This window comes from Anolis carolinensis, chromosome 1 (assembly GCF_035594765.1).
Source record: "Anolis carolinensis isolate JA03-04 chromosome 1, rAnoCar3.1.pri, whole genome shotgun sequence".
Taxonomy (NCBI): Eukaryota; Metazoa; Chordata; class Lepidosauria; order Squamata; family Dactyloidae; genus Anolis; species Anolis carolinensis.
In genome coordinates this window covers 328,811,798-328,827,112 of record NC_085841.1, presented here as the reverse complement: position 1 = coordinate 328,827,112, position 15,315 = coordinate 328,811,798, and the positions used below count along the sequence as shown (strand labels likewise).

At 37.8% G+C, this 15,315-nt stretch overlaps 1 protein-coding gene across 2 annotated transcripts in view; it reads right to left on the bottom strand.

Annotated features, from left to right (window-relative positions):
• lin52 (lin-52 DREAM MuvB core complex component) overlaps window positions 1-15,315 on the bottom strand; it is a 94,935-nt gene that overhangs the window by 5,995 nt on the left and 73,625 nt on the right. The window lies entirely within an intron of this gene.

The following is a 15,315-nucleotide window of genomic DNA, read 5'->3' as shown; positions in this document are numbered from 1 at the left end:
CTTCACCTTTAACTCTCTGGCAAGATGTTTGATAGCTGTTGGAGACTACCCATATGTTGTCATCCAAATTGTTTCTGAATCTGAGCTAAACCCAAGGTACTTCCAAACAGAAATAGTACCCAGAAAGTTATCATTACATCTTTTACTAAAATCAAGGAATAGTTTCAGGTGGACCTGCTGAAGCGTTTATTTCCTATAGCTGATTTGCAATAGTTATGCATGCAGACTTTAATTAGTATTGAGTTTATTCTTATAAGTAAGACTTACAAACAGACCCAGAAACACGGGAAAATATTTCAGAATCTCCAGTGGATATCCTTTACATTCCTCACGGTTAAATGTGAATGTGTATTATATGGTGATCTTAAATGCAATACATGGTAAAGTGTAAGTACATATTTAGGCTGCAGCAGTGCAGAGACCTATATTTGTGAATATATAGAGGTATCAGTGATTCTCCATGGTAATAATGTTGCTTTAGGATTTTTCACATACTAGAAAATACTTGTTACTTCTATAGAAATAACATTCTCAGCAACTGGACAGAGTAAATTTGTGCCTCAATTCAGCACTTCATAGTGTCCTACTTTTGAGTCCCTTCGCTGAGATAGGGTGGTCTACAAATAAAGTTTTATTATTAGTTTTAGATTGTTATTTTGCTTTGATGTCCTTTTTAGAGTAAGTTTTGTTTCAGCAGTTGGTTGAAGAGCCAATTGATTTGATACATCTAATACCCAGAATGAAATTATTTCTGTGTACTGAATGGGCAGAGAAGGCTTGGAATCTTCCAATTGAATTGTTATGAATTAATCTCATTGCTTTTAGTGAATTTGTTCCAGAGGAGGATTTTACTGGATTTCTGACTCAAAAAATAAGAGTGCTAGAAATGATATATATGTGTGTGTGTGTGTGACAGAAACTCATACTTTATTTTGTTCTATGTGACCTTAAAAACTGAATTGCTCTTCCATTAAAAGAGCAGTTAAGGTAGAATAAACAGAATTCAACATTCTTTTGTGTGCTTTGTCATTCTTCTAGTCATTCTAGGCAAGGTTAATGTACCATTAGCTGTAATGTAAAATGGCTCAGATATTAGTACCATTCATTTATAACAACTCTATATTTTCCAACAGTTCGTTCAGTCTTTTTGTTTTCCACACACATGCAAATACCTCTTAAGGGAAAAGCTTTGGAACTTCTGTGCAATATATTATCATTCACTTAGACTTGCTTTTTCACCTATTTATTCCACTTGTCAGTTTCCTATGATCTTTTTTGTCTATTTGATTGTTTACTCCTCTCTAAAATATTACTACTTTGCTTTGGTAGGAGTGAATAATGGAGAAATTAAACTTTGAGCCATATCAGTACCCCAGAACTCAGTAAGTGATAAAACCATAAAGCTGAGTTTTGATCTAATTAACCAGTGCTTTCTCTCTCTGGCTCCACCACTTCAGATTCATGAAACTTTAGCTCTAGATCATCTTGATACTCTAGGTTGAGATATTAGTCTTAGCATCACTTGCAATCGTGTGGTTGGAGTAGCAGATGAAAACACATGAAACAGGACATCTGTATCTTGTCATGGAATGGAAGCTACACTCCAGAACTCTTTGAAATATCTTCAAGTTATGAAGGGTATCGAGTATCGACTATATGCCTATTGGTGTGGCTGCTTTCAGACTGTGGAATTTTCTTCCACAGTATGCTAGGATGGCCCTCTGTGCTCTTACATTGCTGGCAGGCAAAGATCTTTTGATTCAAAAAGGCATTTAATGACTAATTGGCAGGGTTTTGTTTTTTATTGGAGGAGAATGCTGTAGTTTTAATTTCATTCTGTTTTTAAATGATTTTATACTTTTAAAAATGTAATGGCATTTTAGTGTATTCAATTATTGAATTGTGTTATGGATTTTTTTATTTTCAAATTTTAGCATTTTCCCGTTTTAGAAGTACTCTCAATTTCAAAATGCCATACTTAATATAATTTTTATATCAACTGTCTCAAGTGTTTTAGATGAATTAAATCAAACTGCATATAACAGGTGGCTGAAATATAGGGAGAGCGTTTACAAATATTGACCATGTGTTATCGAATGCCTAACCCATAGATCTAGGTCTCTGTGAATCTTGCAATGAAATGTGAGTTTGGAGGTATTAAAATATCTTGCATGTTAGAACAAGAGTATAACAACAAAAATAGGCATGCCTCATGTGCACTCCATTAAAATCTTATTTACTAACATACTTGTTGCTTGTGTTGTTACTGTCTTCCCTGTTCTGCTTCATCTGCCTTTTGGATGGCATTATACCTTGGCGCATTGTGTATTTTTTATTATGGCTGTGGTGCTGCTTTAACTTAATCCTGATAGTTAACTCTCATTTTATTTTGTAGCACGTTCCTTCCACTCTCCCCCTCCTAAGCAAAGCTTGTCACGCTCTGTTTAATTGAATTGTATTATATATGCTTTGCTAAAGACTCCACTCCTTCTAAAGTCCAGCGAGCTTTATTGGCCCCCTCCAGGACAGTGGAGGGGTCCTGTCTCTCCCCACTAAGCTGCTCCCTCGTGGGCCAACAACAAGCCCTCCACTTTTCCTCGGGGTGTCTTTCCACAGACAGAGCCCCCCTTCTTGCCCACCAATCGCCTTATTATTACCCCCTCCCCATAGACACTGACACACAGACACCATTAGTAGCTGCCTTCCCCCTCCCCTTCCATAATCTATCTACATATTAAAATGAGTTTGTCCCTGATTTACATGCGTAAGAAGGGATGTAATAATGAGGACGTAGATTAGAAGATTTAGCACAATCGTTTGTGTAGATTGTGTCCCATCAAAGGGCAGCTCTGACGAGCTGAGATTAAGGAGCAAACAGCTGCCGCTGGAATTCAGTCCATTTGTTTGTTTGCTGTTTTCTCTCTTGACTCCAGCAAACAGTCTCATTAACATGCAAGTGATTTGCTCCTTAAGCCTTTTTTCCCCCTCCTGTTTATTATTGGGGGAGTTGCTGACAAGGGCTTTGTAGAGCCTATACATGGCCCACTTCTGAGAGATGGCCATGAAAATCAAGATTAAAATGGGCAGTAATTAAAACATAAAGAGCGAGAGCGTGACACCTTTGGGAGGGGGAATTCTTAAGGTTAGAATATCAAAGCAGGAAATAGAAAGGGGAACGGCCTGAACAAGATTCATTGCCCCCTGAAATTTATCTCAGGCTGTCCTCTTTATCTCTGGCATAATATATAATTTTCTATTAAAATAATTTGCCACATTTGTTTCACTGGCCTTGCTGGCAAATTCACTCATTCAGGAAGAGATGGCCTCAATTCTCACTTGTTGAAATCTGCATTGTCCTCAGCTGTCCTCAGTGTCTTTTTGGACTTCAGCCCCATGTAGCCTATATGATTAGATCACATTCATACCTGGATGGTCTTATGGCAAAATTACAGGACTGAACTAGAACCAGGTTCTCTGGAAATGGTTCTAGTGCCAGGATCAAATCCTGGAACACAAAAAGGAATATGGTGAACATGGTGACCATGTGCACAGTGACTTTCAGTTTGGCTTCAGCTGCATTTTTCTACCTAATGTACTATCCAAAATTAATTTTAGGCTTTGTTAAGATTTTCATTATTTCATTTTGCTGTTGTTTGTTGTCTACTCTTGTTGTATGTTTTGTCCAGATACTGTCTGGGTAATATTTTTGTTCTTAGGTGTAATCTAATATTTCCAGAACCTAGTGGTGAAAAATTCAATCTATTTATATTATTTTTCTTGAGATTGGATCTAAAATATAGATCTCCTGATCAGAAAATGTGACCTAATTTTGGGTTATGTTTGTTTGCCTTTTTCATATTTGTATTACATTTTAGTATTATAAAATCAAAATGTCAGTCTTATTTTCTTGCATTTTACTTGCTCTTGTAATAAAGATATTGCCCAACTATGGTTTTTAGTACTTATGGGTAATTGTGAATAGCTAAAATTGGGCTTATCAAGTTGGAGTAGGGTTTCTAGATGTCCCTTTTTAATAAGGGATTTCTCTTATGTGAGGTCTTATATGTTGTTGTTTATTTGTTCAGTCACTTCCAACTCTTCGTGACCTCATGAACCAGCCACAGCTCCCTGTCTGCCATTGCCACCCCCAGCTCCTTCAAGGTCAAGCCAGTCACTTCAAAGATACCATCCACTCTTGGTCGGCCACTCTTGGTCAGCCACTCTTCCTTTTTCCTTCCATTTTCTGCAACTTCATTATCTTCTCCAAGCTTTCCTGTCTTCTCATTATGTGGCCAAAGTACTTCATCTTTGCCTCTAATATCCTTCCCTCCAGTGAGCAGCTGGGCATTATTTCCTGGAGTATGGACTGGCTTGATCTTCTTGTGGTCCAAGGCACTCTCAGAATTTTCCTCCAACAGCACTGTTCAAAAGCATCTATCTTCCTTTGCTCAGCCTTCCTTATGGTTCAGCTCTTGCATCCATAGGTTACTACAGGGAATATCATTACTCTAACTATTCAAACCTTCGTTGCCAGTGTGATGTTTCTATTCTTTACTATTTTATCAAGATTGCTCATTGCTCTCCTCCCAAGAAGTATGCATCTTCTGCAGTCTGCATTTGCAGTAGTCTTCACACCTAGAAATACAAAGTCTGTCACTGCCTCCACGTCAAAATGCTACTGGGGAGGAACAGAAAATAAGTTCAACTAGCCCCAGATGTGATGACACAGTTAGCTCAAAGCCAAAAGGAAGGCTAACGGCCAACAGTGCTGGAGGTAAACAATGAATCTGATCTTCTAAAGATCAACACACTATAGAAACCTGGAATGTAAGATTCATGAACCAGGGCAAATTGGACGTGGTAACTGGTAAGATGTCAAGATTAAAGATAGGCATTCTGGGGGTCAGTGAACTGGAATGAGCCACTTCACAACAGATGACTACCAGATCTACTACTATGAACAAGAGAAATACCGAAGAAATTGAGTAGCCTTTGTAATTAATAATAAAGTCACTAAAGCGGTGCTTGGATACAATCCCCAAAAAAATGATAGAATGATCTCAATTCAGGTTCAAGCCATTTAAGATCACAGTGATCCAAATATACGCCTCAACCACAGTTGTTGAAGAAGCAGAAGTAGATCAGTTCTATGAGGATCTGCAGCACCTACTGGATAATACACCCAAAAGAGATATTATTTTTATTACAGGAGACTGGAATGCTCAGGTAGTTAGTTAAATGACAATTGGGATCACAGGGAAGCATTGTTTGGGACAACAAAATGAAGTGGGACGTAGGCTGATAGAATTTTGCCAGGAAAACTCACTGTGCATAACACTCTCTTCTAACAACCTAAAAGATAGCTTTATACGTGAACTTCACCAGATGGTCAACACCAAAATTAGATTGACTACATCCATTGTAGCCAAAGGTGGCAGACGTCCATCCAGTCAGTGAAAACAAGACCTGGAGCTGACTATAGTACAGATCACGAACTTTTTATTACACAATTTAGAATCAGACTAACAAGGTCTTATATAGGTGGAATGATATATCAAAAAATCTTGTATTTTGAGGTATAGACCCTTAATAAATACAGAGGTGTGTGCATCATGCAATTTAGAAATATGAACAGTATATTAATTTTTCAGATAAATACTTGATTAGATTAACTAAAAATACAACAACAACAACTTAATTTTTTTACCCTGTCTCCATCTCCCCAAAGGGACTCGGGGCAGCTTACATGGGGATGGACCCACGTAACAATGGCCCAAGAGATGAGGCTGCTTGATGATAGTACATGCTGGTAGCTTTTTCTGGTTGGATGCCCCTTGCTCTTGGAAAGGACAGATGTCTTCGTAGATGAACATTTTTTATATTAGTTTTTGTTTATCTATTAAATAGATTCATCATTATTTTGGCTTAAAAATAGACAAGAGGATCATAACTGGCTTTATCCTTTGTATAGTAATTTCCTTATATTTTGTATTGTTGCTTCCTTATATTTTTCCCCTTCCTTTCTCACACTTCTCCCAAGACTTGCATCTTTGTAAGTGAACTTACTTATGCGGGAATTAGAGTTGAGCAATTTTGCAATGCCTGCTTCCAGTAGAGAGTCGCTATTATGTCACTACATAGCAGAGATGGCAAAATGACCTTTGCACATTGGGATTAATACCCAAGAGCACTTATGAGTATTGAGTTCCAAGTCTCCTGCACAAGAGGATAGTAGACAAGATGATCCTTGGGGATTCCTTCCAACTCCTTATGTATGATACTGCTATGATCATTGAAGTGATGTCAAAGTACTATAACTGTGCAGTGGTGATACAAATCTAGTTTGCTGAGTTACTTAGAATTTTCTGCTAGTGAGCTCTGGCACACTCAATCTGAACTTCAGGATTATAATTCTTTACTGTTTCATCCAAGTATACATCCTGGGATTCTGTAGGATGGAACATGGCAGTTAAAGTAGAGTTCCATTCAATTCTTATATTTGTGTATTATAGATGCCCTTCAAAATGTCAGTCTATCTTTATCCTTTTAGTCGTGTGCATGTGATAAGGTGTCACAATCAGCTCTTTCATAGTTCCTGTGATATTATCTCAGATAAACTCAACTATTTCTCAGGTAAAAACGTGTGCTGTCATAAGATTGCTGAAACTGATTAATCTTTCTTCACATATAATAGGAAGGAAACTTTCTTCAATTCCGGGTGGTAGACACCAAAAGTTACTTTTCCAAGAATGTTACTATACATATTCATATCAAGGATAGGAAGAACACACTCTCATTGTAAACTTGCCATACCAAACTGGAAAAGCTCTCTTATGATAAAGAGGGACTCTACCCACATAGCAGAGCAAATTCTTTGCTACTAAAAGTGCAGTCTGGTTTTTTTTAGGTATGTCTGGGAAAGACCTTTATTTGAAATTCCTGTGCTCTTTACTAAGCTAGATGGATCAATGTCTAAGCTGGTATAAGGATATTTCCCATGCTTCTGCAACACATTTTTGTGTATGCTGTTATTTTGTGAAATTGTTCTTTTTCTCTCTCTCTTAGCCTCTTCCACCCACCACATCTGCATCTTCCTGAACTTCAGTTTTCTGAAGGCAGAAGAAAGGTGGTTTTTTTTTTTTTTTTGGTCTTTTTTTGGGGGGGGGGAAATAATAGATTGCACGGTGTGAAGAAAGTACACAGAAAGCCATTTGTTTCTGTCATAAAACTGGAACTTGAGTTTATTGGAGGGCGTTGATTGGTGGGAAATTCATAGCAGACGAAAAGGAAGAGTTTCTTTATGTAGCACATAGATACTGACATCAGGTACCACAAGATGTAGTGATGTTTGGACAGCTTTAAAAAGAGGCGTGACAATTCATGGTGGATAAGGCTATACATTGCTGCTGCTCATCTGGGAACCAAGAGGACTGCTGTCAGAAGTCATACCTCTCTGAAGACTAGTTGCCGGGGAACAAGAAAGTTGGCACACTTCCTAAAGCAGTGGTTCTCTATCTGTGGGTCCCCAGGTGTTTTGGCCTGGAACTCCCAGAAATCCCAGCCAGTTTACCAGCTGTTAGGGTTTCAGGGAATTGAAGGTCAAAACATCTGGGGACCCACAGGTTGAGAACCACTGTCCTAAGGACATGTGGTTGGCTATCAAGGAAACTGAATGCTGGACTAGATAAGCTATTGGCCTGAATCAGCATGTTTATACTCTGTCTGCAACCACTTAAAGACGCAAGCAGGTTCCACAACCTTACTAATTAGTTTATGAGAAATCTCATAATTTTCTTTGACCAAAATGTTCTTCATGATGAAGAGGAAGAAATGGAGAGGAGCAGAAAAGTTTAGACTCTTTATAAAGTCAGGAACCCCAAGATTCATCAGTTCATTTCAGACTAATTTAACTCACTCTGTTATTGCCAGAAGTGACATTAACTTGGACAGCTGAGATTAGAGATAGTGGAAATGAGGGGAATGGGGATAAAAAATGTCAGACAGAAGAAAATAGACTAATTCCACAAATTAGGATAATTTTCTTGGCAGTTAGTGATCTGGGGTGATAGAAGCACAAATATGGAGACTGAGTCTATTATAGGATATCATCATCTTCAAGCGGTTCTTTTACCAGAGCTTTTCCAGTAAATGTGATGACTTGACTACTATTGACATTACTGTTATATTGACATCTTGTGTACTCTGTTATCTGTGTAGTCCCTTATTTGAGGATTCTAATCTAATTTTGATCATCACAAAAACCAATACAATTAATGATAATCTGGCTACACAAAAATTGATTTCAAAGTATAATCAAAGCTTTTCATTTTAATGTTTTTGCAATGCATTTTAAGTGTACTCTGCCTGAGCTCTTCTTCTCTAGCTGTTTAGGAAATGAAACACCTCTAAATATGTTCTCCTGATTCTATCTGAACAGAGACTTTTATACAAACTCTTTCTGTCCTGTAGAACATTAATACCTGAAAAAATATGTTACCAGTATCATTATTGCAGAAAGCACTTTTCGGGATTATTACTCCCAGAATCCATGGGAGCCCATTGGTTGGAATATTCTAAGAAACTGTAGTACAAGGCATACATTCAGGGCTGCGGCTAGCACAGAAGGGCCGTGGCTAGCACAGTGGGTTAAACTACCAGCTACAGAAGATCTTGCCGACCAGAAGGCTGGCAGTTCAGGACGCGGGTCGGGATGAGCTCCGGGCATCAGCCCTAGCTTCTGCTTACCTACCGTAGCAGTTCGAAAACAGCAATGTCAGTAGATAAATAGGTACTCTTTGGCGGGGAGATAAAAAGCGCTGGCAATTTGATCAGGAAGGCATCCATGGACAAAAGGCTCCCTGGCGTGAAAAAAATGAAACAACAGCACTTCCCCATGGCCGAGTCGAGCACAACCTCCAAATGCCAGAGATGAAAAAAAGAGGGAAGTCTTGCCTCTGTTTATGTACTGTCTGTCTTTGTTGTCAGTTGTACAACGACATTGAGTGTTTGCCATATATGTATACTGTAAACCGCTATGAGTCCCCTCGGGGAGATAGAGCTGAATATAAATAAAGTATATTTATTTATACTTTTGGTATACTTCATCAAATTTATTCCAATGCTTAGGTGTATACAGGTTTCCACTTTCTCTGAAACCCCAAATATAGTTTTTAAAGAAAAATTGGGGCAATATTATATTTTATTGTATTTCAAAGTTTTAAAAGGGAATGGGAAGCGCAGAGATTTTTTGAAATATCATTACCCACAATTCTGGTAGGATCATTACATTTGATTAAAATATGAATGTAAGACTAAAGTGTTTCCTTTTAGCAAACAGCTAATAGGTTTTACACTGGTTTAAAAAAAACGCTATATGGACCAGCAAATAGTATTATCTTGTTAGGATTTTCAAAAGTTGGCTAGTAGTCTTGACCAGATGCATTCATAACCCAGTGCCCACTAGACATGTTGGACTTCAGCATCCACTGATCTGATGTATAGCAGTGGTGAGAAATGTTGTCAAAACCACCTTGAGAATACCATGTTGGGAAACTTTGTTTAGACCAAGCAAGAGCAGAATGCTAATAGGGAATAATCTTCTTTTAATGTGTCCCTATTGATTGACATAGGGTTTAACAGGCATTGACCAATTCTAGGTGGTACCCAAAATGCATTGACCATGTAGACCAGATACAGCTTAGCTTATTATTCTTTCAAATGAGTAAGTTGTTTGTTTGCTTTGAGCCTCTACCTAAAGATCTTAGGATGCTGTATAATAAAGCCAATTTGCCATAACCTAAATGAGAACATTATTATTATTACTAATAATAAAATAATAATAATAATATTTATACCCCACTTTTTCCTCTAAAAGAGAGACTCAAAGTGGCTTACAGTGAAACCAATTCAATGCAATTTAAAACCTAAAAATACACAAAATAGAATTAAATATTAACAGTATTTAAAATAAACAGTTAAAACCTGTAAAACCGATTCAAAACTATGTTTCTCCAAAAAGTCTCAAGTTCAGATTTGTAAAAGCGATTTATGCAACTCATAATGACATTCCAACTCATAGTCATGGAAATGTAAGATCTGACAGATCCCATTGCCCAAACCTTCCTTCCTTTTCAAGCAGAATTAGCTAGAAATAGACAGATATGCTTTCCCAACACCTCCTGTTTTGGTGGCATCCTAGTAATGGGACAAAGCCCCCTTCCAATGTGTCCCTTCAGTATTCTGAGTCCAGAGCTTAACCTAACATGGTCAAGATCTCGCCTTACCTGAGAAAGATGATGGAGCCAATGAAGCATCATCTTTCAGCTGTCTTGTGTCACATCGGATGTCTTTGAGGGGCCAGAGGTAGAAAGTGTAGGAGGCGGGGAGTGGATAAAGGAGTCTGTGCGCCTTTAAGAGGTGCCTGGTTGTCCTGGTGTCTGTGGTGCAGTGAGGCAGGGAATGCGCTGCTGATCCTAACCAAGTTTGCCAGCCATGCTTTTCTCATGGCTTCCACACAATGGCCCGTTTTTTGCCCACCTGCCGATAATGCTTAATTAGGCGAGGAGTTGATTAATTTGAGGTAATTGACAGCTAATTACAGTCCTGAGGGCTCATTAATTTGAAGTCTTGTCTTGGTGAATTGGCTGAGGGAGGGAGGGTCAGGTGATGTGCACTCTCCTTCCCTTTCCCATCATGCTCCTATCTGCTTGTGGCTCTCAAGCACATGGAAGCTTCTGGAATTTACCTGCAGACCTTGCTAGACAGGGGTCCATGCAATAAGACCTATCGCAGAAGAAAGTCGAGCATTGTGGCACCTTGTGAGACCCCTCCAAGTGAAGACTTTTACTTACTGGCCATAGTTTGCCAACTCATCTCTACTTGGAGATTGGAATAAGTCTGTGTTATACAGTACGATCCCTTTATCCACAAAGGCGATGTCCACAGTTTCACTTACATTCTCTCAAAAATATATCCAAACCTCAAAAAGGTCTGTAGGCGTATGAGTGCATCTATACTTTATAAGTAATGCAGTTTGACACTAGTTTAACAAACATGGCTCAGTGGTATGGAATCACAGGAGCTGTAGTTTTACACGGTCTCTAACATTCTCTGCCAAAGAGGGCTAGTGCCTCACAACACTATAAATCCCAATTTTCTATAGCCCTGAGTCATGACAATTAAACTGGTGTCAAATTGCAATAATTATAAAAGCGTAGATGCACCCCAGGTCCTCTAGTGGGATTCTGTGCTATGCTTCTGACCAAGTATAGTCAGAATATATTATTCTTATATTATTATATTATTATATTATTATTATATTATTATTACACTATTATTCACAGTTTCAGATAACCATGAGGGATTTCAGAAAGTTTCCCCCATGGATACGGGAGTCCTACTGTACTGTAAAAGGGGACTTAGCCAAGGTGACATCTGACCAAAGAGGCCCTGAAATGTCAACCAGAGGCATTTGAGACAAAGTGAGTGTTCTTTAAAACTGCCGGAGAAGGATATCAGTAAACATCTACAGCACACATTTCATGTAACACCTATAACATACTGATGAGGGATAGACATTTTAAGTCTGTTATAGCAAAAAAGAAAGATGTCTTGTGTCACCTTCAAGACTTAAGACATTTATTATGACATCAACTTTCAGCTGAATAGATCCCGCTTCATCAGATGCATGAAATATCATCCTGAATTGGCAGAGATACAAGATGCATGTGGGTGTAGTTGGTCTTTCTCTTAGCTAAGAAAAAAAAAAGACGAGTACATTCTTTTTCACTCTACGCTTTGTACTCCTGGAATTGCCATCCTGAACATTTATGGACTGCCCATTCCCTTGTGGTTTTTAAGCTTTGAACTAAATCTTATTGTTTTACAAAGTTTTTGGAGGTTTATTTTAATATTGTTTGATTATCTTCTATATTTAGTTTAAATGTATTTGTCATTTTGGCATATTTTATTGGTTTTTTGTATTTTCTCTGAATTTGTTTTAGAGTTACTGTATATACTTTTATCATTATAAACACATATAAAATTAAATTTGACATCTTTGGAAGGGCTGGCTGTTTTAATTGTAAAATGACAAATACACTGGGTTGCTGTGAGCTTTCCAGGCTGTATGGACATTTTCTAGAGAAGCATTCTCTCCTGACATTTTGCCCACATCTGTGGCAGTCATCCTCAGAACCTCCCAACCTCTGAGGATGCCTGCCATAAATGTGGATGAAACGTCAGGAGAGAATGCTTCTGGAACAGCAACCCAATGATTCCGGCCATGAAAGCCTCCGACAACACATTGAATATGTACACTGATGGCACTAATAAGAATAATAGCAGTAGTAACAGTAATAATAATGAGTTTGGGTGGGGGAGAAAATACAAGAAACAGAGCTAGACAATAACTACATCAAATCATAAATGCATGCAAAATAATTAAACTAATAATTCACTAAATAATATTACAGACAGTATAGTCAATATGGGCAAATATATAAATACACTGAATAGCAACTATATAATAGCTTCCCTTATGAAGATACACATTGCAACGGTATCTTTCTTATTTTAATTTTTTTGCTTAGATTTTTTCAGTAATGAGCTAAAGGTGATATAAATGACTCTCTTGCTTCTCCTCATAGTAATTCTGTGAGATAGGCCAGGCTGAGGAACAGTGAGTTTATGGCAGAGTGGGGGGCTTAAGCCTAGATCTTGCATGTTTCAAGTAAACACAAGCACTACACTACAATGGTTCATTTGCAAGGCTGACAAACATACCCAAGAATATTGTTTTATGAATTTAGGAAGATATAGCCCAGATGAGCCAACATGGTGTAGTTGTTTGAATGTTGGACTAGGGACACTACTGTACTGACCATCTAGGTGTGTGGAGAAGTTCTGGAACTGGCTTGAGGCCTGGCTGGTGCTCATAAACACCACAGAGGCTAGCCATGAACCAGTTCCAAGATACATAGCTTGACAGGGGTCCCTGCCCCCAACTCCCCCCTTTGTAATACACATGTGTGGAGCGCCTTAATCATGCTTGTCGTGCAATGTTGTTTTCACTAAAGTGGACTAATGCACATTAAGAGCTCTATTTTGGAGTATCCCCTAAAGCCCTCAAAGCACTCTGAAGTGCATGTTTGCAGCATGAATCGTATAAAATTATGCTATCAAGATGCCTTCAAAGTGCAAAATAATGAACCAGGCCCTACAAGCAGGCCTGTAGTGAAGGGGGGGGGGGGGGGGTAGGGGTTCAAACCTTCCCCCCCCCCCCCCCCGAAATTTTTCAGGTTATAAAAAAAACCTGGTTTACTCATGAATTTTAACTGGTTAACCAAATCCCCATGCTAAGTCTATGAGACACAAAACATTAAGAGTCCCTCCAGGCACTATCTCAAGCAGATATTGACAGGTTTGTAGCAGGGAGGGGTGTGTGCTAGGGGTTAAACCCCCCCCCTGAAATTTTCAAAACCCCTCCCGAAATTTTTTTCTGGCTACGGCCCTGCCTACAAGATAAAACTATTCCAGAATCATGGAAAGAAGCAACAATAATTATGATCTCAAAGGAAGGCTCAGACACACCAGATGTATGCAATTACAGACCCATCTCCTTATTGAACACGGATTATAAAATCTTCACTAAAATTTTAGCCAATAGAATGAAGGAATTTTTAGTCGATTGGATTGGAGAAGAGCAAATGGGGTTTTTACCAAACAGAAGTATCAAAGACAATGTGAGAACAATCATAAACTCAATTGAATATTATGAACAAAACAACCAAAAAGAAGTAGGCTTTCTAGCACTCGATGCAGAGAAAGCCTTCGATAATTTAAATTGGAATTTTTAAAAATTATTATTTCAGGAATTAGATCTAGGCCTCCAAATTCAAAATGGAATCAATAGTATTTACGATGATCAATGGGCAAAAATCCAAATTAATGGTCAAGAAACAACAAAATTTAAAATTAACAAGGGTACCAGACAGGGATGCCCTTTATCACCCCTAATATTCATACTCGCATTAGAAGTACTATTAAAAGCAATTAATAAAGATGGGAACTTAAAAGGAATCAGATTAGACAGGCAGGACTATAAATATCGAGCCTTCGCGGGCAATATAATAGAGAACCCCAAACAAAATATTCACAATTGTCTCAAGAAAATTGAAGAATTCAGAATGGTGGTGGGCTTAAGAATCAATAAAAATAAAACAAAGATTCTAACAAAAAACATGTCAAAAGAAAAACAAAAGGAAATATACGACGCTATAGGGCTAGAAAACCCCTCCAAGATAAAATATTTAGGAATTTGGATGTAAGCGAAAAACAACCAACTTTTAGATTTAAACTATTTAGCCAAATGGAAGGAAATACAAAATGATATTGACAAATGGAGAAATCTGAATGTGACGCTACTGGGCAGAATAGCTATCATAAAAATGAATGTCCTCCGCAAACTACTGTATCTGTTTCAAAATATTCCAATCATCAGGAAAGTCAAATTACTCAAGGATTGGCAAAAAGCAATCATGAAATTTATTTGGAAAAACCAGAAACCGAGAATAAAATACAATATAATGATATCACCAAAAACGGTTTTGGGGTACTGGATCTAAAATTATACCATGAAGCCTGTGCTCTATACTGGATTAAAGATTGGATCACTTTAGGAAAAAAAAATCAAAATTCTAAATTTAGAGGGGCACGAGTTAAGAAGAGGCTGGCATAGATATCTCTGGTATAGCAAAACTAAAATTGAAAAACAATTTGGTAAACATTTTATCATTTTATTAGATCGACACTGATTAGAACCTGGGAAAAATATAAAACTCCTCTATGGCTTTCCCCTATGGAAGCAAATCACAGAAGGTTACTAGGATGGACCAAATGGCTGATTTATAAAGAAATTTTAAATATAATACCCAACACACAAAACTCTCCACAGCTAAAAGAAATAAATGCTATACAAAAAAAAATTAACAAAAATGTATCATGGTACCAGTACCTTCAAATCAAAGAAGCCTACAAAAAGGATAAATCCGAAGGCTTCGATCTAGAGCAGGGATTTTGGGATAAAGCTATCCAGTTAAATAAGAAAAATGTATCAATATTGTACAATAAACTATTAAAATGGGAAACAGAAACGGAGATAATCACAAATGCAATGATTCAATGGGCAAAAAACATAGGCCGATCAATTCAAATACATGAATGGGAATCAATTTGGAAAAAGAAAATTAAATATACATACTCTACAGACATGAAAGAAAATTGGTTGAAAGTTACACACAGGTGGTACCTAACACC